The sequence below is a fragment of the Pteropus vampyrus genome, unplaced genomic scaffold (assembly GCF_000151845.1).
Source record: "Pteropus vampyrus isolate Shadow unplaced genomic scaffold, Pvam_2.0 Scaffold106, whole genome shotgun sequence".
Lineage (NCBI taxonomy): Eukaryota > Metazoa > Chordata > Mammalia > Chiroptera > Pteropodidae > Pteropus > Pteropus vampyrus.
In genome coordinates, this window is record NW_011888887.1 from 4,468,516 (window position 1) to 4,494,723 (window position 26,208).

Genomic DNA, 26,208 nt, shown 5'->3' on the forward strand with positions numbered 1-26,208 from the left:
TTTTAGAATGAGTGGTTAAGCGGTTTACCCAAAATGATATAACTAGTAAGTGAAGGATATAATTTTTTTAAAAAACCCTGTTTTTTGGATCCAAATTCTATAAGCTAAAAGTCCTCATGAGAATTTTCTTCCAAAATTATTTTTCCTCCATGACCACCAGCTAAGACTGCAAAACTAAAGAAAGCAGAGTTAATTCTGGAGGTTGGCCTAAACTGAGGTCAGGGAGTGACTACATGGAGCCATCTTACAGAAATAGAAGAGCCTCTAAGTCTTTACCTACCTTTTAATTTTGGCTGAAGTCCATCCTAATTGTAGATATAATGGAGCAGTGTTTCTCTTTTCACTTCATAGGAAGGTTAGAGTAGCCTTTCTTTGTCAGAAGAGACAGGGCTGCTTAAAAATATAGAGCAATTTTATAAGCATTATAAATATATTCGTATTTCTATTTCTCAGTTTAGCATTGCCCATAAAGCCTCAGATGATTTCTTTCGATCATCCGTTCTTCATGTAGTCAACAAATATTTGTGGCAAGCCAATGAAGTGCCAGAAGACTCTGGAGAATAGATTTGAATCGTGTAATGGAAGGAAGGGAACTTTGAAATCAGACAGAGCTTAGTTGAATTCCTGCCTCTGCCACTTATTAGATAAATTATAAATTATCTAATCTCCCAAGCCTCTCTTTCATTGTAAGAAAAGTGAAAATAATAATTTCTGTCTCTAAGACTATGTAAGGATAAAACCAAAGAAGGATATCAGTTTCCTGAGTGCCTGAACCAAGAATGGTGTTACCTTCCTTTCTTATACAGACATTACAAGTCTATGATGTATTATGTGCTCCTCCTGGGAGACTCATGGATATCATAGATGAAGAAAAAAATGGTCTCAGATAACTAAAATATTTAATTTTCGATGAAGCTGATTGCATGCTATATAGAGATTTTGGACCAGAAATGAAGAAGCTAATCTCCTGCCTAGAAATGAACAACATTAAACAGTTATGCTCAGTGCAATTTTTCCAGAGGAAATTCCAAGCTTGGCTGCGGTATTTTAAAAGTTGAATTATTTGTTTGTTGCTGTTGGACAAGAAGGTAGAGTACATAGAGATGTTCAGCAGAGTATTGAGTTGGCTAGTATTCAAAAAGAGAAAAGCTTGTAGAAATTCTGCGAAACACAGATGATGAAAGAACTATGACCTTAGAACTAAGAAAAAAGCAAATTTTATTGCAACTTCTCTTTGTCTAGAAAAAAATAGAAACTACAAGTATTCAGGCAATCTGGAATCTGGAAGGGAAAAAGAGAACATGCTCTTGGGGATTTTCACTACAGACAATTCTCATAGCTACTTCAGTAGCTGCCAGAAAGCTGGATTTTAAAATGTTCAATATGTTATCAATTTTGGTATTTCTTCTACTACTGATGAATGTGTTCATTGAATTCAGTGTTTTGGTCATTGTGGGAACACTGGCAGAGCTAATTCCTTTCTCAGTGCTGTCAGATGACCATTTAGTTCAGTGAAACTGCAGTTGGATGCTCAACAGGATGTTCCTGTATGGTTGGAAGAAACTGCCTCTAGCACATATGTTCCTGGCTTCAGTGTCAGTATAAGAGGAAATGTGTTTGCATCAGTTGATACTCAAAAGAATTATCAGGGCAAGAGCATTTAGTCAGCAAATATTTGTTTTTTCTTCTTCACAAACTCCCAATCCAATAGATGATGAGTCATGGGATTAAAACTAAAACTTTGAAATTTATGGTACAGTTTTGCTGCAGAGAAGAAAATAGTTGTGATTTGGGGGGTTTTAGCACAAGTGCAAAACTTGTCATTCTTGTGTTTCCTGTCTTCCTGTTCCAACTTCTACACTTGAAAAAATAAATTCTTACTGACTAGTTATGTGAGATGTTAAAAATTAATGTTGCAGTTACTAAAACACGTTGTATTAACTGGAAAGATTAAAGCAATCTAAATGTCTTGCAAAAAATTCTTTAAGAAGCTTACAGTTTACCTGGGGAGAGAATAGAGAATAAAGAATAACCAACATAGATGACAAAATATTCTTCAGGTCATAAAATGGAAGATTAGTGCAATAAGAGTATAAAGAGTTTACTTCCAGCCTGTGAGATTGAGAATTTCATTAATATAACTTGTTCTTCCTAAATCAATAGTAATGACCTATGGAGATGTCCTTCCCTCTATCTGGTTTAATTGCCCTTTCTTGTTCTCTTCACTGGCTGCAGCATGATTAGAGGAAGAAAGAAGAAACAGTCAGATGGAAACAAGAAAAGGCACAACTCAAGCAAATAGAATTTTTTTGCCCCGCGTTCAAATCTCTACCCTGTGATTTTTCCCAGTTTACCTGTGATATTTGCCTAATCTTTCTTAAAGAGCATCTTTCCTTTTTGAAATGGAAGAATATTATTTTACTCTTTTATTTTGAAATAATTATAGTTTCGGAGGTAGTTGCAATATACCCTTTACCCAGTTCCCTTCGGTGGGTCCATCTTTTATAATTATCAAAACCAGAAATTTGTTATTGGCACAATGTATATATAGAGGTAACAGATTTGTGTTTTCTTTATTGCTTTTTCTTTAAATGCTTCTTGTAAGACTCAGAATTTGTTGTGATTAATTGTTGTGATTAATCTCCAAGTTGGGCTGACAATGTGCAGAAGTCACAGTAGTGCCAAGTGTATTCTGTGCCAACTTTTCTGTGAGCACAAACTTTCCAAGATAAACATGTCTCTAACGTCGGGAATCCTTTCTATGCAAACTTTGGCAAGGTATTTGAAAACATACAGTGCAAGCAACACCCCCCCCCCAATATATATATATATATATATATATATGGTTTGCACAAAAAATCTCTTAAGTTATTTGGTAAGCTTCAATGCATTTTAATTGTTATCATGGCCAGTAATTGTGGAGTATAATAAAGTTACTTTGTTTTATTATATTGTGGTTACTTTAGATCATTTTATTATGGAATGTTTTACAGTTAACAAATTGCCCTTATGTCCCTTTTCTTGTTTCATTTTCACAATTATATTGTAAAGTACATATTATTTTTTTCTATTTAACAAATGTAAATTTGTGGCTTAGAGACAGTAAGAAAAGTAGGTGGAACGAGGGGTAAGACATTCAGTGTTGTGATAAGATTGTCCTACCTAAAATAAGAGCATTCATCAATTCTATTTTCATCTGAATATAAGTAATCTGATTAAAAATCGAGGCAGAGTTTAAGTGAACTACCTACTCTCTCCCACTCTTCACATGGTATAGTAGCAATTTTGATCTACAAGTAAAATTTTCAGAATCTAGGTGAAGACTAAGAAGTAATTAAGAAATACCTTCGTAATTAAGAAAGTCCTCTGTTATGGACCGAATATTTATTTCTTCAAAATTCATATACTGAAGCTCTAACCTCTAATATGATGATATTTGGAGATAGAACCTTTGGAAATTTATGCAGGTTAGATGAGATCATGAGGTTAGGGCCCTCTTGATGAGATTAGTGCCTTCTTAAGAAGAGACACTAGAGGGTTCCCTCTCTCTCTGTTACAACCCACCTTCGCCGAAAGAAGGTGGCCACCTACAAACCAAGAAGACAGCCCCTACTAGAGAATTCTTATCAGAATCTGACTATACGGGCAACCCGATCTCAGACTTACAGCTTCCTGAACGGTGAGGAGATAACGTTCTGTTGTTTAAGCCATTCAGTCTATGGTACTTTGTATTGGTAGCACAACCTCACTAAAATAACTTCTGAGGCTTTGGAATAGTTGTCTTCAAATTTATATAATCTAAAGCTCAGTGAAAAGCTTACCGGCTTACTGATGTCTATGCTAGTCACAATTCTAAATATTTTTCATTTCTTGATTTTGCGATATCAGAACTCTTATCAAGACACCTATTAAAATGACCCCAAAACTGATATCAAGACACCTATTAAAATGACCCCAAAACTGATGTTTTTAGAGAATAGAATTACAAGGAATGTTCTCTGAAGAAAATAGGAAAAATTAAGCTTTAGAGTTAAGTTTCAGTTCTTAAAGCAGAAAGCATTCTTCACCTGAAAAATTTATTTACGCAAATATTTTATTTCTTAATAATATTAAATAAATAATTTATTTCTATATTATTGAGTTTACATTAAACAGCCTAAAGAAAATATGATTACATTTTTCTGGTCCTGTAGTATTTCTTATTAAGATTTAAGTTGTAATTTGAAATGGACTCACCTATTTTTCAACATTCAACAAATGTTTATGTTTCATTATATTGAACTGATTATGTTTCATTGTAAAAACATGAAAATTGCTCTGCCACTAATTCGTTGGTCATATGCCTTAGTCTTTCTGCATTTCAGTTTCTTTATTTGTAAAATACAGATAATAATAGTATCTATCCCACAGGATTATTATGAGGACCAAATTATAAAGTAAGGCATCTAGAACAATATCTGAGATGCAAAAAAATGCTAGTGATATAAGATAGCAGCTAATTTGATGTCCTGAGGTAACAAGAGTGTGGGCGAGCAAAAGCTACAACTAAGGATAAAATTGGAAAGACAGAAAGAGTCCGAGTCCTGCATGGCATTGTGGATCTTCTTACAGTCTTGGACTTTCTATTATTTGATGATACTCATTCAGGTAAGTCACTTATCTTTGACACTTGCAGCTAAAATTAAACTCTAACTGATACATAAAGTTTAATCTATATATAATGTATGTTAGAGTAAAATAAAGTAAGAAAACATAAATGTCTGTATAAAATGGACTGAAAAGATGACCAGCAAGCTTGGAAGTGTGGTTACCTGGGAAAGAAGTTAGACGTGAGAAGGAAAATGAAAGTAGACAGAAGAGGGCAAAAGCTTTTGTTTTGTTCAGTACACATTGTATACTGTTGAAATACTTTGTATTTGAATCTTTTATAGTACATATATATAGGTAAGTTTAAACAGAAGAATTAGCATTCTCAATGCTTTTATTTTCATGTGTGTGATAGTGCCTTTTGTTTTTCAAGTTATGGCAGGAAAAACAGATGAACAAGTTTGAAAATTTAGGCTACAACCTTCATATAATTTCGAAGGTAGCTACTCAAGCCAAATATATTTATTACCTTAATTTTTCTTACCCTCGAGCCATCACCATTAAAAAACCCACCAAGCAAGCATACTCTCTCACTCAGCCACCTTCTATGATCTGCACTACTCTGAGCACTGTGGTTATACTTACGGCCATCTGTAGAGGATTGCAGAATCTGGGAAAAGTCACTCTGTACTCCTCTCCAAATATTTATTGAAAATAAATATTTGTAAATCGTTATCAAGAACAGTATTCAAGGAGGAAACCAAGCTAAATAACACAGTGTAAATAAGAGGTTTGTACAGATATGAGGGCTGAATTGAATAGCCAAGCAGGCAACCCCAGATCTGAATTGAAATGGCACTAATCATTTTCAAGATCACTGATATCTCTTTCTTTGGATATTTCTATCTTTGGATAGCTGTGTAGTTGCTGCAGCTGATTCTCTACAGCAACACAGGCTAAGAGCACAGTCAGCTTTAGCTTAAGAAGAAAATTGCTCTTATTCTAAATCATTCTTATGTGTTCAACAATTCAGCAAACATATGTTGAATATCTATGAAGTCCCAGAGACTGGACTAGGCTTTGGGTATGGAGCATGAGATAAGGAGAAGAGGATAGTCTAATGATTGTCAAGCCACATTTCTCCATTAGTCTCTCTATGTCATGGGGAGCTAGCATATTTAGTTGTCTGATAGGCATCCATGAGAGAAAACGAAAAGCATGAAAAGAGCAAGCAGTATCAGGAGTCAGAGGCAGGCTAAGGGTCAAAAGCAGAACTATGAGTCCAAGTCAAAGTTAATCTAAAACATTTGCTCTTCTAGCCACCCATCTTATTTCTGTTAGCACTAACCAGAAGTCTGCTAAGTATAAGCATCACACTAGCTGCTGAGGGTAATACACAGATATAAAAACCATAGGCCCCACCCACAGGCTAATGAGGAGAATAAGTATAATCTAATAATTCTGACACAGATCAGTATGCATTAAATGTCATAACAGAAGTTCAAGTCAAAGGTCAAGAACCCCGTGGAAGTGAGAGAAAACTTCTGTATGGGCAATCCAAGAAGTCCTCATGGAAGAAGTGGTATTTGAAGAAAGAGAAGGATTTTAATAGGGCCAAATAGTAATGGAAGCAGAGGAAAGGCATTTTGGGCTGTGCCACTGGCAAAAACAAAGACATAAAATAAGTCAAGAAGAAAGCGAGGGTGCTCAATTCCCAGGACTGGTGCTCAGGACCAGTGACTAGTCCACTGACCCAAAAACAGGTATTCAGATGACCTCCAACAGATCTTGAGGCAAGAGGGCTGAATAAGTTGTCTGTTCACCTGAGCCCTCCCATGGTATTGTCTTTATCTGATCTGTAACTTGGGTTTCTACATAAGATTTTTATTTAGAAAAATAAGGCTCCATTCACTAATAATATCTTAAAGTCCGAAAACCACTGAAGTAGCACACCGATCGATTAATACAAGGAATGATAGAAATGTGCTTGGAAGAACTTTGGGGCCAGATCGTGGAAGGCATTAAATGCTTGGGAGAATGTCTTTTATACAGAGAGCAATAGTGAGATTTCTAGGAAATTTTTAAAAATGAAAATTAACTACCAGTAAAAAAAAAAACTGAATCATGAAGTGACTGTTGAGTACAGGGTCATGTGGGAGAAGAAACTGAGACACAGAGACTAATCAGAATGAGATGACAGCAGTTCAAGGAAAATACTCAGGGCCTATGTGAGAGTAGAGAAAGAAAAGAAAGGGACAGAAAAGGAATTATCATAGGATATTTGTGTAGGTAAGTAAGAGACAAGCTAATAATTTGGATCTCATTTAATATTTGTTTAATATTTAGATTTGCAAGTGGTACACACATACATATTTTTAATAGACTTTTAGATTTATGGAGAAATTTCAAATGTAATATATATATCCTACAACCAGTTTCTCCTATTAACATCTAAATTTAGTATGGTACTTTTTTAAAAATTAATAAACCAATGTTGATGTATTATTATTACCTGAAGTCCATACTGTATTCATATGCAGAATTGCAATGATAGTTTCCATATACTCTTCGCTGAGCTTCCCCTAAGTTACATAGCCATAATACACTTATCAAAACTAAGAAATTAATATAGTACAATACTATTAACTAAACTGCAGGCTTTATTCTGATTGTGCTATTTTTTCCCCATCAATGTTCTTTTCCAGCCCCAGGATCCAATCCAGGACTGTCCATTGCATTTAGTCACCGTGTCTCCTCAGTCTCCTCCAACCAAGAGAATTTCTTGGTCTTTCCTTGTCATTAATATCTTGACAATTTGGGGGAATGCTGGACAGGTAGTTTGTAGACTGTCCCTCACTTCGTGTTTTTCTGATGTTTTCCCATAATTAAACTTAGGTAATAGATTTTAAAGAAAAACACCACAAAAGTGAAGTGCTCTTCTCATTGTTATCATTTCAGGTGGTACATGATATCAATATAACTTGTTATAGGTGATAGTAACTTTGATCATTTGACTAAGATGATGAGTGCCCAGTTCTCTCCACTCTACAGTTATTATCTTTCATTTTCCATATTCTGTTAATTAGAAGAGAGTCACTAAATCTAACCCACGCAGAAGAGAAGGGGAATCGATCCCACCCTCTGGAGAGAACAACATCAAAGAATTTGTGGGTGTTATTAAAACCATGCCAGTAAACTAATAAATATTTAGAGGAAATATTTGGAGGCTATGCAAATATTCTCTTTCTTCTTAAAGTGGGTCTAATAATATTTGCATTCTTCAGTAGAACTTGCCTGCAGCAATATTGTTATGGTGTTCTAATGATGATTTTCTATTTCCCTTATATTTTCTGTGTTTAATTGAAATTTAGGAACATATATCCCTTCTTCCTCATATATTTATTCATTATTTATTTACTTAATCATTTATTTATATAAATGTGGACTTAGGCATGTTTATTATATTTCTCTGGGTTATGACTCCACACCATTTTTATTTATTATGTTACTCAAATTATTCCAACTTTAGCCATTCCAAATATTTCATGTTGGCTCTTGTGTGCTTTTGACATGCCCCTATCCTCATTTTTTTTTCTTTTTGTCTTTCTCTCTTTTATTTTTAGCAATGCTTTACTTTCCATCACTCTAAGATGCTCCAGAATCTTGTATTTTTCTTGTTCTAGACCCAGACTCAGCCATTTCTCCAAGTACTGCTGGTTCTTTTTATTGAAGAATGATATATAAAAACCAAGATCTGGGCATTGGGTATGTTTGTTTTCCTACTAGAGTGTTACTCTTTCTAGGCTCTCTTAGTAGACAGGCCTAGGAAATACATGTATGTACCTAGCCCATATATACATACATATCTATGTTTATTTCTGTATTTATATATTTGTATATCAAAATAAATAAGTTTATAATAATATCACCAACTCTAATTTAGCATCACAGGATTCATTTTAGCCTTTCCCCTGCCCTCTCTAACTCATTTATAACTGCTTTCTCTGACAGTGAAAAATCTGGCTCTCATTATTTACACTATATTTATTTATTTTCATCTGTAATACACAAGTAGGACAGTTTCAGAACTGCTAACACATACTGTTGTAAAAAACAAATTTACTAAGCAGAGCACTGTGTTTATGAATAGTTCTTTTTTTGTCTTTAGATTTACATTATCCAATCATAATACTTTTTCCAAAGTCCCTTAAGTCAGATCCTTTTATTCTTGGTCCCTTCAGTGAAGTTATATCATACATTTGTAATACAGTTAAATTAATTTGTTGTGGTCCGAATTCTCCCAATATCCTGGGTTCTCTCAACATTCTTACTGATTTTTAAAAAATTTACATAAACGAAGCTCACTATGACGTATAGTTCTGTGGGTTTTGACAAATGCATTACTTTACCCACCCCTACAGTATCATACAGATCAATTCCATCACCTTAAAAATCTCCTGATTGGTGGCGAAGCTAACCAAATGTTCAAAATCTCTAATAGCTCTGGCTTTTTTTCTTGGACACAGTTTTAGCGGCATTTTAAATCTCACTGAGCTCTAGACAGTAGCAAACATGCTTCACAAGAGTAACGTAAACCAAAAAATGAAGAAATAAAAATATTTTATAGGATTACTGGCCAAGTTTGCTGGAAAATGAACTAAAATTCAATTTAAAAGGTTGTATAAGTATTGTTCTTATTTATCTGCTCAGTAGAGAAAGCAGCTGTTAAATGGGATCTATTTGGAATATACATATTGAAGTATCACCAGAGATAACAATTTTGATTAGTATCAGATTTACAACTTAATGTGTCTGACTGAGCTCCAATGAAGTTACTCATAAAATCAAACTCCTTAATTCTCCTTTGTTTTCCCATTCTTATTGCTTTGATTTGGCTCATTGTCATCTCTCATCTAAACTATTAAAATAATTTCCTAACTGGTTTCCTTGAAACAAGTGTCTCCTAAGTGCATATCCCTGTCCACATAACAAACTAACCTTTTTAAAATCCAAATTTGATTATGTTTTTCTCTCAATTAAAGACTAGATAGCTAGTTTGCTATAAGGAAGATCCCCAAACTCCTTAGCAGGGCACACACATGACCCACTAACCCTTCTAGCCAAACCCATACATTTCACAAACACACCTCTTTAACCACACAAAACTCTTACCCATTCCCCACACAGACTATTTAGCTTCTCCTCCATGCCTTTTCCCCAATTATGCTCTTTTTGCAAACACTAACACATTTTTCAAAACCCAATCAGATTTTACCTCCTCTAGAATCTTTCATCACTTCTCAAAGTGAATTCACTTTTTTCCTCTGTTCGTTGTGTTTTCATGGCCCTTCATAGCATATTGTATTGTGTAGTACTTATTTACATCTCTGTTTTTCATAAATTTGAGTTCCTTAAAAGAAGGATACTTTGGGTACCTTTGGCGCTATCTATAAGACCTAGAAAGTATTTGGATTATTAGCTGGCATTTGGTAGCTATTTGTGACATGAGTGAATGATAGGCTAAAATACGAATTTAGATAATCATACTAAAAAGTAAAACATCAGAAAGTTGGAAGGTTTTCATTGGACTGTTTGTTTACTTTCTTCCCTAAGGTTACTTATTGAATCAGAGAAGTGAGAACCGAATGATCATGGGGTAGAATAACAAGGCATAAAGGTCAGCTCTATCACAAAAATATGTCTCATAAGAGATCTAAAAAATGTACACTAATAAATGAGATGTGCTCTCATTTATAATTCTGGAGCTATATTGTATATCATTTATCACTGAGCCAGCATTATCATTTTTAAGCCTTTTGACAACATACACATTTTATTTTAGATTAAAGATAAAGGACATCTTAGTATCATCACTCACACAGTAAAATCATCTCCTAGAATAGGCTACTTTAAGAAAGACATCTGCAATGATTCACTTTGTATGTCTCATATTGATCCATGCTAGCTCAAACAGAGTATCATATTTTCTGACCTTATCTCTCAGTTATAAGAATATATTAGTCAGAGATCTCCAGAGAAACTGAATATGTATACAGAGAGAAAGAGAGAGAGAGAGAGAGAGAGAGAGAGATTATAAAATATTGGTTCATGTGATTATAGAGGCTGAAGAGTCCCAAGACCTGCATTCTGAAAGACTAAGAACCAAGAAACCCAATGGTATAAGTTCCAGTCAAAGTCTAAAGACAGGAGATTTATATGCCAACTCTAACACAGTCAAGCAGGAGGAGTTTCCTCTTACTTGTGGTAGGGTTAGACTTTTGTATTTTTAAGGCATGCAACTGGTTGGATGAGGCCCACCCACATAGGGCAATCAACTTTAGTCAGTGTACTGATTTTAATGTTAATCTCCTCCAGAAACACCCTCATAGATATAAACACCCTCACCCAGAATAATGTTTGACCAAATGTCTGGGCACTTCTTGGCCCAGTCAAGTTAACACATAAAATAAACCATCACAAGTCTACCTCCTCTCAAGCTAACATCCATATGCATCTCCTTAAACCAAATAACAAAGTTATAATTCCACCTGACCTAATACAACTAACTATACCATGTACTATCCCCACCTCCAGAAGAAAAGGTAAATCCTTGAGTGATATTTCTTCTCCTTGATATCTTATAACTTAAAGTAGTATAACATTAACAATACTTAAATACTATGAGTCAACACAAGAAAAATCCAAACCTGTAGAGAATTTTTATAAGCATGTTTTTGAGCCAAACTGATGACAATTGCCAGGAGGCAAGTGCTCCCAAGAACATCAATTTGCAGTTTTCTTTATACATTTGAAATTAAGGAGGGAACGTAAGGAAGATTACATAAAAGTGGGAAAAAGCAAAGTCGGGAATGGATTACAGGATAGTTAACAAAGTTATTGCTTTTTTTGAGGGTGGTTATGCTTCCAAGGGATCTTAAAAAGAGGCATTTCAAAGGTATGTTAACCTACAAGCACAACAGACTTTTCTTCATAATTTAGAGACTTGTAGTTTGAAGGCAATAAACTCATCCTGGTGGCTTTTACCTTGTCTCCATCCTACTTCTCATCTTCAATACACCACTAATGGGAATCATATCTTTTCCTCGTCCAATTTAATTCCATCAACATCCAGTAGAATCCAAGACAAAAATTAAACACTGCTCTTTCCTGTACTTTTAAATTAAACTAAAAAGAAGCTACCACCAAATTGGTGGTTTTTCCTGGCGACTATAGGCAATACCTCTTAGATTTGACAGTGGTGCAATTTTAAGGCCTTTTCACTCAGCCTTAGAAAGAGCACTGAGTTGACTTCAGTTTCTCCTGTTTCCTATGCTGATATCCTTTCCTAAGTTATATTATATTTCCTATGTTAGCCAGTTATACTTTAGAACAGCTGTCCCCAACCTTTTTTGTACCAGGGACCAGTGCTCCTATGAGAATCTAATGCCTGATAATCTGAAGTGAAGCTGAGTCATTGATGCTAGCTCTGGGGAGCGGCTTCATATACAGATGAAGCTTCTCTTGCCCACCACTCACCTCTTGCTGTGCAGCCTGGTTCCTAATAGGCCATGGACTAGTACTGGTCTGTGGCCCGGGGGTTGGGGACCCCTGCTTTAGAACACTGCTATACTCAAAATGTTGTCAAATTTTTAATAAGTCTTCCCAAAGTGGTCCATCCATCTATAAACCCATCCAATCTCCACTATTTAATGATAAAAGTCAATGGCATTTTTCACAAAAATAGAAAAAAATCCTAAAATTCATAAGAAATCACAAAGGACCTCAAGTTGTCAAAGCAATCTTGAAAACAAAGGACAAAACTGGAAGTATCACACTTATGGCTTCAAAGCATATTATAAAACTATAGTAAGTACATAATATGGCACTGGCATAAAAACAGACACTTAGGCCAGTGGAAAAAAACAGAAAGCCCAGAAAGAAACCCATGCATATGTGGTCAACTAACCTATGACAAAGATGCCAAGAATACACAGTGAAGAACGGATAGTCTTCAATAAATGGTGTTAGGAAAGCTGGATATCTACATGCAAGAGAATGAAATTGGGCCCTTATCTCACACAGTGTATACAAAAATAAAAACTCAAAATGGGTTAAAAACTTAAACATGTCTACAGCCATGCTACTCTGAACATGCCTGATCCCATCTGATCTCAGAAGCTAAGCAGGATCAGGCCTGGTTAGTAATTGGATGGGAGACCACCTAGGAAGACCAGATGCTGTAGGTGTAAAAAACAAAAACAAAAACAAAAACAAAAACAACAGCAACAAAAAAAAACTTAAAACATAAGACTTGAAACCATAAGATTTTTAAAACAAAAAAAAATAAGAAAAATCTCCTCGACATTGGTCTTGTCAATGATTTTTTGGATATAATACCAAAAGCATAGGCAACTAAAGCAAAAATAAACAAGTGAGACTACATCAAACTAAAATAGTTTATGCACAGCAAAGGAAACAATCAACAAAATGAAAAAGCAACCTATGAAATGAGAGAAAGTGTTTATAAACCATATATCTATTAAGTGATTAATATTCAAAATATATAAGGAATTCTTATAACTCAATAGCAAAAGAATGAGTAAACTGTTTAAAACATGGGCAAAGGATCTGAATAGACATTTTTTCAAAGAAAACTTACCAACGGCCAACAAGTACTTGAAAAGGTTCTCAACATTCCTAATCATTAGGTAAATGCAAATCAAAATTACAAAAAGATATCAGCTCACTCTTGTTAGGATGGCTATTATCAAAAAACTAGTGATAATTGTTGACAAGGGTGTGGTGAAAAAGGAACCCTTTTACACTGTTGGTGACAATGTAAATTGGTACAGCCATTATGGAAAACAGCACAGAGGTGGAAAACAGTACAGAGGTTATTCAAAAAAATTAACAACAGAGCTACTCTATAATTCCGCTGTCTCACTAGTGGGTATATTTCAAAAAAATGAACTCAAAGAGATATCTACCTTGTCATGTTCATTATAGCATTATTCACAGTAACCAAGATATGGAAAGAGCTTAAGTGTCCATCAACTGATAAACAGAGAAAGAAAATGTGGTGTCTGTATATATACATCGTGGAATATTATTCAGCAATAAAAAAGAAAGAATCCTGTCATTTGTGACAACATAGATAAACTTGGAGGACATTGTAGTAAGTGAGATAAGCCAGACATAGAAAGATGAATACTGTATCATCTCACATGTATGTGGAATTTAAAAACATTAAACTCAGAACCAGAGAGTAGAATAGTGGTTACCAGGAGCTAGGAAATAGGGGAAATGGGAGTATGTTGGTCAAAGGGTACAAATTTTCCGTTCCAAGAAGAATAAATTCTAGGAATCTAATTATAGCATGATAACTATAGTTAATAATATTATAATTTATACTTAAAATTTGCTGAGAATAGATCTTAAATGTTCTCACCACTCCTCCCAAATGGTGATAAATATGTTAATTATCTTTTTCGTGCTAATCATTTCACAATGTATACATATATCAAACTAACACATGTACATCTTAAATATATACTATTTTTATTTGTCCTTTATACTTCAATAAAGCTGGAATAAAAGAAGATATTTATGTTGCTGTTGTTTATTAATTTTCAATGTACAAAATTTCTAGTTGGTGATTTCTGGTGTCATTTTATTTGTTTTCTCAATTTTCTTCTATCAGGATATATAAGATAACATAAAAACTTCAATTTTCTTAAAATCAAAAAAGCAATGTCTCTTTTTAATTTTCTTGGGATTCCAGAGGGCTTTTATTAATTCGTCATCTTGAGAAGTGAGTGTTTCAAGTTTGACTTCACACTTAAACACAAAAAGGCATGAAAGACAGAGACTATACATGTAATAAGTTAATCTCCCTTTACCAATGACTTCTATAATCCATATGTATGATTCATAGGAAGAGTGTGTGGAAAAGTCAACTTTGCCAAAAAGTTGATATTCTCACAGTCTTAATGCTTAATAGTGAAAGAAGTATTACTGTGGGATTGGCCATCCAGTCCTTCTCTCATTTTGAAAACTGCTTTCTCTTCCCCACCCATATATCTACAGGAGTAGCCAAGTTAATGCTTGACCCTTGCATTAATTGGGTATTGGGTATGGATCTTAACATCTTACCCAAGTCGACTCAGTATGATCGTATCCCAAGATTTCACAACTGGGACTTAGAATTTGATCATACCATGTACTCCAAGTGTCAATTTCCTTCCCAATTTATTGTTAGCTGTCTCAAGTTTATGCTTAAAGTGATCTTTTCACATCTCTTTCTATAGTGTCCACACAGCCATTACATCATAGGCCTCACTGTGGTGCACCCTGATATTCTCAGTTTATCCATAAGAAAACTTCACGTCACTGGTCACCTCAATAGCTTCCCACTGCTTTCTGTGCACTGTTATGGAGAAAAGGGTTATTCTGTTTCAAGATGTATTTCCTGTATTGCCCATTCTTTAAATCCACAAAGTATCTTTACAAAAGGTTAAACAACTGTATCAGTCTTTACAGAAGGATTGGGATAACTAAAGGAAATTATAACATAAAAAGAGGAGAACTAAACTAAATAGTTAATATAACATCTACCAAACTGCTTTGTAACTTCATGTGGAGATGTTCAGACCATGAATCGTACAAAGGCAATCATCCAAGAGTATGAATAACCCGATTATGTTACAGATGACTTCTTTTTGCTCAAATCTGTATTCTATTAAGTTAAATGTGCTTAAATATATGTTGTTTAATTGAACATTGCAAGTACTAACGTGCTTCTGACTCATATCCAATAAGGAATATAGACTATGACAAAGGAAGGTGATGAGCAGGTCCTCAGACTTGCAGAAACCCACTCTGGGCAAGTCACTGTATATATCTGAGGAGATATAGGTCAGTTGGCCTGTGAATCTCTGTGGAACCAAGCAGTACATGAAGATAGTCCCTGTACCCTGTACCTATGATGGCACCATGCTATCTTGTTTCTTCTCTTTCTCTCTCTGGTTTTTTTTTTTTTTTTTTTTTTTTTTTTTTTTTCCCACTACTATGGACCAAACCGGTACTTAACTATTGTAAATAGAAAATATTGATTAAGCTCTTACTACGTACTAGACATCATGCTAAGTGCTTTACATGTATTTTCTCATTTAATCCTACCCAAAACCTCACGAATAATCCAGTGTACTAATATTATCTCTACTGTATGAAAATACTAAGCATCAGAAACATTACATACCTGCCCAAAATCAGAGCAGGGACTCATGGTGACTTGAATCCAGGCGTGTCTTATTATGGAGCCTGCGTTCCTCACCACCACAGTATAGGTTCACTGTTTTCCATCTCTGTTGGCCTAGAATGTCCTACAGTGTTGTTTGTCTAATAACAGAGCTATTCCAAATCTTCATTCACATCTGATCCCACTTGCAACCCTTACCTCCCACCTTCAGCTGAGATCCTTAGCTCCTGCTTTGCAGGAAAAATAAGAACCATCAAATAAGAGAGCTGCTGCCTCTACTTCCTAACACCAACCCTATGAAATTAGCATTCCATCCTTTCATCCTTCCCTCCTCCTTTCCAAGACTGATTTCTCCACTTCAGCCTGAATCCTATGCCATCCATTTCTTCAACTGTGTTTTTAACTTTTCACTCCCTTTAATAAGTAAGTGGGAATCTTTCTCACCTCTATCCTCTACTGTACAACTTCTTCTACCTGGAATAATGTTATTCCTCTCCTTCACTGACTGGGATCCACATTCTGCCACTTCCTCCAAGAAAACTTTCATTAATTCTCAGGTGAGAGTGTATGCCCATCCTCTAAGCTTCTCCCGCCATGCTCTAAGCTGCCCTTTAGCATCGTGTCTACTCCATGGCTTACTTTCCAGGCTTCAGCTGTATCACATGCTCTATGAGGGCAGGGATCTTCCTCAAGGTATTCTTTTCAGCCCTAGCATAGTACTTGGCACACAGTAGGCACCTAGAGATATATACTGAATGAATTAGTGAATGGATTAATGGAGGCAAGAAGAGGCAACATGATAGAGAACTTTAAACTTGGCAGAGCATGTAGATTTAATAAAATAAGAAAAAGGGTCATTGGAAGTTTTGAGTAAAAGGATAAAACAATAAAATCTGAGGATTTTATTGTTTCATTTTATAAAATTCATCTCGTCATATTTTTGGAATAAAATAAAGTACAGAAATCAGAGTTCTGAAGCCAACTGAAGTTATAATACAAGCATACAAAAAATGCTTCATCTACAATTATAGTAGTGGAAATGAAATCGTATTTTGAAAAAAAAGTCAACAAGACTTCCTGATGAACCCATTACACAGGCTGAATATAACTGTATGAGTCAAGGTGACTCATACTTCGGAATCCCATAGTGTACATGTAAGTGACAATAGAGAGAGTATAAGGTGACACATATGCTATAAGATGTTTTCAGTTCCTGCTTAAAAGTTATCTAACCTGTTTTATTCATTTAATATATCTTTTGGACTGAGCATGATGCCTTGAATATAGCAGGTGTCAACAAAACAAATAAATGAATTTATATTTTTCTTTTATTGCCTCAGATCATTTTTTGGAATGTAGGAAATATATAAGTTTCTTTCTGGGACAACGAAATGTTCTAACATTGATTGTGGTAATGATTGCACAACTCTGTGAATAACTTGTTTCTTCTCTAGGCAGATATTCTTGAAGCTATGTAGTTTTCTATGATGATATACTTATTGACTGTCATCTGTTGTGTATATCATTTAAAAGAAAAGCATCCAAGAAGTTAAAAATATGTAGAGTAGTGTGGGGAAAGAAAAATAAATTTTCTTCTACACTTCCCAGTTCTTCTGGCTTGGACTAATTATCAAGTTAACATGAGACAATTTAAAAGATAAAAATAATTATTACATATGTACTCATGAGGGTTCCATAAGAATATGGGGCTCCAAGACAGATTGCTCAATTAAGGCTTATATATCATTTTGAGCTAAGGAGAAAGAGGTAGAGAGTTATGGTTTGTGACTTCAAAGGCAGAAAAGCAATTCACATGGAGATAGAAAAGAAATTTTGGTAAATAAATATTTGCTGGGCTATCTTTAACAATGGAACACAGAGAGGACTTTGATCAAACAGGTCTTGCCAGGTTCCTTCCTGTCTATCACAACTAGTTTATATTAAATATAATTATCGGTGACAATAGCTTCCTTCCAGGAGCAGACCCTCTAAATTCTTTTAAGCATTTAGGGAGGAGTTTCTTTCTGAGTTGTTTGTTTCTTGGAAATAACCATCTTAAAATAATAAACATTCAGACAGGCATATTTGGGGGTGGCAGACTCTGCTTCTCCTCAATAGCCACTCATGGATATCCCTTATCCCTAAGCTCATGCTCTTCTCTTCAGGTCTATCCCTCTATGTGATGTTCTGTATGAGTTTTGGGAAATTATGCCCATGATGACAACAAATTATTTTGCTTTTAAGATGCATCTGACTTCCTTCTGTAGTATAGTTTTACATGTCTGTTATTCAGTCTGAAGTAACAACCCAGGGGTTCTAAAATTCTCTGTAACAGAAGTTGTCATTGAACTTGTCTCATTATCCTTCCCATTTACAGCAGGTAGCAGTAGAAACACACACACACACACACACACGCACACACACACACCTCGAAAATATAAATATAAATTCTTATAAACCAGCATAATCTCAATTCATAAGGCAGAAGATAAATATTTTTCTTCCTAGACAGACTTTGCAAGGCCAGCAACATCACAATGAAATATTTAATATTCTTATTGTGCAGATCAGTACTAATTTCCTCCTTTTACCCCACTTACATTTTCAATTTTACTCCCACCAAGCTGCTAGAACTGAAAAATACACTCATCGTCAAAATATACCTCTTAATAGCTACTTCTCTTGCTCTATGAAGACCCAATAGATGCTCTGAAATGTGTTCTTGTCTAAAATAAATTTTTGACCCTACTAGATTGTTTTTTCTTCTTCTTTTTAATCATCATCATCATCTTCTTCTTCTTCTTTTCTTTTTTAGAGGGGAGAGAAACAGTTTCTTTCTTGCAAATACAGTTACATTTAGGTGTTAGTGAGTGGTTGTGTTTTCTACCACAGGGAGAAAACCAGTCTGTAGACATGGGGAAAAGAGTCAGCAGGCAATAGAAAAAGCTCCCCAAAGGCACTGCAGAGCTTGTGCTGGCTTATCCTAAGGCCCAGCTGAATTCTTGCCCTTCTTATAATGGAATGTTCTCTTCCTTTTATTTCACCAGGTATCATCAGATCTCTCCAATCAATTTCCTTACTAAGGCTAATTCAAATTTGCTTTTATGTCTCTTACAAAACCAAACTAATCAAAAAAAAAAAAAAAAACTTTCTCATCTCAGACCGCCTGGCCCTGCTTAAGAAAAGGCAGATATTAACTCCAACTTTGTCATTTGCATAGGTGTTGTAGAGTGTTAGCTCAAAATATTAGTATGGTTGTTTTTTATAAATTTCACTCTTCCTTTTCACTCACTCTTAATCAAGAGCTAGTTTTCCTCCTCCGGCCTACAACAAAACAGAAGCAAAGTTAAATCTGAGAGGAAGATTCTGAAATCCAGGCTTGCAGAGCCAGCTTTCTTGTTTACTAGACTAGAGCACTTGGGGGTAGTAGGACAGAAGGCAAAGAGTAGATCCAAGATAAAGCAAAGATAGTTGGGAAAGAAAAACCAGTAGTTTTTAAAAAGGGAAGAGGAAAGATCTTTTTTCTCAAATACTGGGAAGCAGAATAGAAGGGACAATAACAATCAAATGGACTCAAGAGTTAGCACCACCCCATGTCGTCCACCTAAGAACAACCCACAATTCACTAGTCCAGGAAATTTCTTAGCCCCTTCATGTTTCCGGGACAAAAAAGGGGTCCGTCTGCCTGCGCGCGTCTAAGCCGAAAAAGAGATGTGAGCAGGTTTTTCGGCAAAGAAAGTAAGGTTTATTCAGAGAGTTGTAAGTCCTGGAGACATAGACGAGCTATTGCTCGAGCTATTGCTCCCAACAACCTGGCTCCCCAGGTGTCTCGGAAGCAGAGATTATATAGGGAAAAGTCAGTAGTCATGGAAACTAAGGGAGTTGGAGTCGTGGGTGCTGCTGATTGGACAAGAGGATGGGGAAGCTGGTCCCGTGGCCAGTGAGATTGTTCTGCCTCAGTGAGCCTACAGCTAAAACACATCTAGATAAAGCCAAGATGTTACCCTTAGTCTAAAGTCTAACCAAAATCTATTGCCCTCATGGTTATAGACCTGAGGCTCAGTTAATCTTACGCACTAAGGCTTGATGATTAAAGGAGCAGGCATACAGAGGTGGAAGGATAAGGGTAGAAAAAAGCGAGTCACAATGCCATTAACTGGGCAAAACCAGCTTGAATCAGAGAAAAGAAAAACTTTATTAAAGAAATGTAATTGTGTGCAATTACACTAACAGGGAGGAGCATTTGGACATCTTGTTAGGGTGGGAGGCATGGAGGCAGCATCTTGTCCCTGACCAATGAGAAACAGAACATAACCAATTGGAGGTATTTCTGTGTGGAACATCTGTAAATCTGTAGCCCCAGGTACAGAATAAAGCCAGTGCCCAGTCCAAAGGGAAGAACCTAATATTTTGGCCACTTCTCTGAAACTAAAATCTTATTTAAGAGAAAACTTAGGATTTATCTCCGAAACATTATAACTTTCCAGAAAGAGAAGAGATAGAACCAAATGGTTTAGTTTCAAAACAGAAAGCTGTAATGTTGGGTTTTGCTTTTTATTTTTATTTTTCTCCTACTGTCTTCACCATTCGCCATCTGTAAGAATGAACAGTTTTCCAGGAGTTAACAGTCATCTGTTACTTTCTTCCCTCATCCTGCCTTTCCTGGGGGTTTTCCAAAGGTTCTTTCTTACCCATTTGTCATATTGAGGATGATTAACACAAACATAAGGTTTCGTGACACTATTTCTAGCTCCTCCTCATGTTCATACCCCAGAGGCAGCGAAATCACATGGAATTTCCCCATTTTAAAAGTACAAACTTAGGCTTATGTATGACCTATGTAAGATGTATGTACAGTAAACAGGCAATATGACAGCAAAGGTCACCTTGCCAACACTACTGAAAGGCTTGTGTTTCAACATCTTAGTTCATTAGTGGTGTGTTCCTTGGAGCTTCAGGTTTTATACTGGACAACCCATCATGCTTTTCCAAAGAAGACATCTGAACGTCTTATTTACCTCTCTTTTCTTGTCATTAATTTTTCTCTACCACCTTCTCCTTTACCTTAGATCCCTGGAACTCATTATTCTATACCAGCATTTTAGAGACAATGTTTCTTCTCTATTATCAGATATTTGGGGTGGTGGCAAGAAGAATAAAAAGAGTAGGTTAGTTGACCTAATATTTCATATGGGAAAGTAATAGGAAAGATGGCAACACATGGCATTGTTTCTTTGTTAACCGGAGCACATGGGGAAGCACACTGCTCCGCGAGCCAGGAGGTATGAGTTCTCCTCCTGAGTCTGCTACTGACCAACTGTGTGGCCTCTAGAAAAGGGTGCAGTATCTCTAGACTTCACAGAATCATATTGATTTTGAGCAAGAATAATCACAAATCTCTCATTTTTTAATTGAGACCCAGAAGGCCAAAGTGACCCACCTAAAGTCCAAGCACTAGGCAATGGAAGAATAAATTTGTTTGGAAACACTTAAAGACTTAGAGGTAAGAGACTATGACTCATTGAAAAAAAAAAAAAAGTTATTGCCCTGTGGAAACAGTCCACTACCTGAAGTTAGATTGGATATGAAAGTCAATCCTCCCAGGTATAAAACTGTGGATAACTTTATTGCTGCCTATGGTGATAGACACAAGGAACTTAATTCTCTAATGTGTTTAATTTTAGCTAGAAATTAACATTCAAGTAAAATCTCCTGAAGGCAGTGAGAATTCTTTGTTCTAGGTTTTGATTGCCGAAGAGAAAACTGGACCAACAATGCAAATATCATAGATTTAGTAATTAGAATAAAATGGAGAAATGAGCCATTAAAAAAAAAAGATACCAAGAACAAGTCCAAGGTGATACTGAATTTTGATAAGCAGAAGCATAAAACTATCAATAAAACTAGAAGTAATGAGAAAACCAGATCAGAAGTTCATAGATCCAAAGAGAAAGGTGAAATATACATTTGCTGAACATTTACCAGGTGTCAATTACTATGCCATATACTTTTTATGTTTTCACATTTAACATTCAAAGCAACATAGGGGTACATATTGTTAATCTCAATTTACAAATGAGAAACCTGTAGTTCAGAGAGGTAAAGTGATTTGCCTAAGGTCAGGGCTAATTTATGGTAGAGCCAATGTTCAAATTCTGATTAAGCTGTCTGAATCAAAAGCCTGTCTCTTCCACTCACCTGTCTCATGGTTTAAGGCCAGAGAACGTGACAGACCAAGCAGAAACAAAATACTGATTTAGCTCCTTTGATTTCTTGTTGATATCCTTCAAATAGGATGGCACATGGCTCCTTTCTTCTTCGATTTATGTTTATATATTTATCAAATCTTTCTCCTTTTTTTCTATTCTCCATTTTCCTAAAACTCACCTGCATTTCTCTATTTTTTCTTCATATTTTTCAATATTTTCCTCCAAAAATTATTCCTCCTTCTTTATTCATTCAAGGTTAAGTAGCTTGGACCTCAGCTTGAGCGGAGAAGCATTTAAAGGGCTTAAGCAAAGGAGATATTACAATTAAGTTGTCATTTTAGTAAAATTATTCTGAATACAACATCTGAACAGTGACCACAAGTGGAAAATTAGATAAAGAGACTTTTCTCTCTAGGCTCGAACTGGATGCAATTAAATTCTGAGTGTTTGAGCTTTGTGTTCATGAGGGTAACATCAGCCATTATCCTGACCACTTGCGAGTCAGAAATGTCCACAGATCTTCAAACTATTTTCCTTGGTCACTGCCAATTAAGTTAGTAGACTCATATTCTCCTTACTTTCCTTTTCATGTGGTTTCTTTTCAATGATCCAAACTTCCACTGTTGATTTCACACCTCAATCCTCTTTTGGGAATTCTCATTCTAAGATTAATAAACCCATATTCTTCATAATTCTTTGTTCATAATTTTTACAATGCTTATCATTTACTAAAATTCCATTTTCCCCAGGGGAAATGGATTACCTAAGTTTACTCAATTGTTTTTCTGTGTATCGAGTACATCAAGACCCCATCAGGAGCTTCCTTGCTCTCCACTGCTACTTCTGAATAATTACTCCTCTCCTCCCATTAAGCCCTACCTTCTACCCCTTCTCTGCACTGTCACCAATCAAAATTATTCTCACTCTTCCTTTTTTTTTATTGAAGCCTTTGTCCTTTTTCTCATCCTTAAATCCTGTCATCACCCCAAGGGACACATAGCTGATCCATGCCAAATCTTTGCTCATTGGGTTTCATCATCCTTAACCCTAAGGATCTTGCCAGCTCTATTTCAGGCACTCACTTCCACGGCCACACCCTGGCCTCATTTTCAAGTGCAGTTACTTCATCACTGAAATAATAAAGGCAACTCCTCTAAAACTACACTCTCCTACTCATTTCAACTTGTTTTGTCTAGTACCCTTAATACATCAGATGTTGCTCATCAAGATCTCCAGTCTATGAATTCCTCTAATTTTGCCTACCAACTGTTCTTTTCTTCCTTCACCATTCTCCTTAAACTGAGAGAATTACATTGACCAGACAAAAAGAAAAAAGAATGTAAATTTAAAATGGGGCTGTACTCCTTAGGGAGATTACAATCAGCTTGGCAGTAAGTACTTCAAAAGTTTGGACTCTGAACTCTGCTGCTTTTTCTGCTGCACAGTGTAAGTGCTGTACATCTCCAGTCGTACTCTATATCCGATCTCTTCTTATCTTTCCAAAAACTCAATGCCTGTAATTACGTCTTTTCACTTTTCTATCTTTTCTATTATCTGCCTCTTCGCTAGATCAATCCCAACTACAAGCAAACATGATCTTCCACCTTTCACCTTTAAACATTTCATTAACATTGAATGCAGCTGACTTGCCCTATTTTAAGACATTTTCTTATCACCACCTACATTTCTCATATGTACATACCCATTCCTGCTTGCACAGATTTGCATAGCAAGTTTCTGTTGCCTAGAAGGATTGGCCTCTTTCAATCTACTTATCTAAAGCCTACCAGGCCCATATCATCTCTCCCTTTCTCTAAAACACCTTCCATACCACCTGCAGCCTACAGTGACTATTCACAATTTGTCATACGGTTGATACTTGGCATATTTATCTTTTTAAATATCTTCCTAATTTGTCTCTGTCTTTATAATAACATATCGTCTTGAGGATAATAAGAATTACATTAATTCATGATGATGATAATGATTTTACCTAGAGCTTTGGTTGGCAAGTAATGATAGCTATTGCCTCTCTGCTCCATCAGCAAAGGATAAAATTATTCATATAATTGGAGTTAACATAGAACATGGGAAAAGCAAGTTCCAAGATTTGTGGAAAACAAACAAGAATATGCAGCTTCCCAAGGAACCGGAAAGAATATTCTTTATCTCAGACCCTCAGCATGACCTTGCTAAAACATGCAATAGGGATGGTTGGTTTACAATTGAAGAAACTAAGGCAGAGAGAAGTCAGAAGCTTGTCAAATATCACAAATATCCTGTGAGGAGGAGGCAGGGCCAGCTGACACTGAGCTCTGCAACTGTATTCTCTATTCGATGTTCTTCAGGTTCCCCCTCAGTGTCCCTGGGCAGATGGGGAGATGGCTTGCAAGCAACACACTTGTTATATTCTAAAAGTTAATTTTGCTTAAAGGAAGTACATTCAATAGGTTTTTCATAGTATTACCCCAAATTACGGAAGCTTACAGTTCAGTGTAAGAACAATATTCAGATCATTTTAAACTGGTTTCCTTAAATATTCTTTATTAGAAATAAATTACTTTGCATGTTCATTTATTTTTTAATTTACAGAGGCTGTGGATAGACAAGCGTGCTGCGATACTATTAGTGTTATCAGGTACCGCATTTTGCATCTACAATTAAAACAGACCTTAAAATATCTATCTTATCAGTACAGAATTCAATTATTAAATAAATTAGTAGAGAAATCAAATTTATCTTTAAATATCTTGGCTTTCAATGGTATTGAAAGTTAGTATATCAGCTAAGGGCTAATTTATATTATTCTGTAAAATTTCTCTGTTAGCCTTATTGCCTGCATTAATCATTTTCCAAACACCTGAGAAAGAGGAATAATTTCTGGGGATTTAGAAGAGACTGATGGATATATATTGTGTTAATTGTCCCCAGATGATAACATCACTCTCCTTGTTGGGGGAAACCTTCTCCTACACTACATCTCAGTCATTTCAGGGAGAAGCTTTCACCCCACACCGCCTCCAACCATGTGAGCTAAGCTAGGTCCTTCTAAGTCCTATGACTCTTAAAAACCGAAACTAAAGAGTCTGATCCTTTTTGGTAATAAATCATTGTGTGGCTGATGGCCACAGTTCCAGACACAAGGGAGAAGCTGTCCAAGAGTGATTTCAAACCAGAAAGAGAAACAGAGACAGATGAGAGAAACTTTTGAGCTCCACGACAACTGCTGCCCCTTCAATCAACTGCTCATGTAAATCGGCCAGTAAATCGATTTTTTTAAAATTTTGGTCTAAGCTAGTTTAAGTTGAGTTTAACTACTTGCAGCCAAAAGAATGGAAACTATTCCAAGAAAATGCCTTAAATCATAATTGCAACTTCCTTGAAGACATGAGCTGAATCTTTTGTATATTATTATTATTCTCACTAAATGAAGCACCAATAGTAATTGCTTTAAAAACAAACAAACAAACAAACAACAACAACAACAACAACAACAAAAACCTGCTTGCTTGTTTTCTCTAAAAAGAATGACTCTAGGCGTTTTAGGCCACAAGTCAGATTAGTGCAGGCTTGGAGGGAGAGGAGATACTTTTGATCAAGGGGAACATAATGTGTCCCTCAATTTATTCTGCACAAGCAAATTTGTAGGCACAGTCCTGGCCCTAGTTATATAATGCCAGACCTCACTAAATACAACTGACAGTCTCAAATCATTGTCCTGTAAATAAAAGCTCCCAAAGTGTTATAAACTTTTTCTTTTTCTCTAAAACTGATTGATGTCAGCATGTCTTTACTAATTTGAGCACAGCTATTTAGGTCTTATTTAAAGACCTGGGATATGTGGTAAATAAATATGGCTGCTGTATTATTTCTTTAACTAAGAATACACAGTTTGATGAACTAATGACCAAGGAATAGTCTCACAAGATCAAATCCCGAGGAGGTCAGTGACCAGTGGCCAAAATTGTTTACAGAGGCCATTTATGAACAGGATTTAACTCCAGATCAACATCCTCAGCACTTGACATTTATTTTTTCCTCATTTCAAAGGCCTGTATCCAGCACTTGGCTTCTTGCCTCTGCACCAAAGGCATGTTGATTTTCCAAAAGATAAATGTTAATAACCTAGCAAACATATGTGTTTTGCAGAATACT

The 26,208-nt window shown here is 35.7% G+C and overlaps 2 pseudogenes; both read left to right on the plus strand.

Moving 5' to 3' along the window:
- Nucleotides 1-779: 779 nt before the first annotated feature.
- Nucleotides 780-1,731, plus strand: LOC111743043 (annotated as a pseudogene).
- A 10,983-nt stretch (nt 1,732-12,714) lies between these two features.
- Nucleotides 12,715-12,833, plus strand: LOC111743057 (annotated as a pseudogene).
- The last annotated feature ends 13,375 nt before the right edge of the window (nt 12,834-26,208 follow it).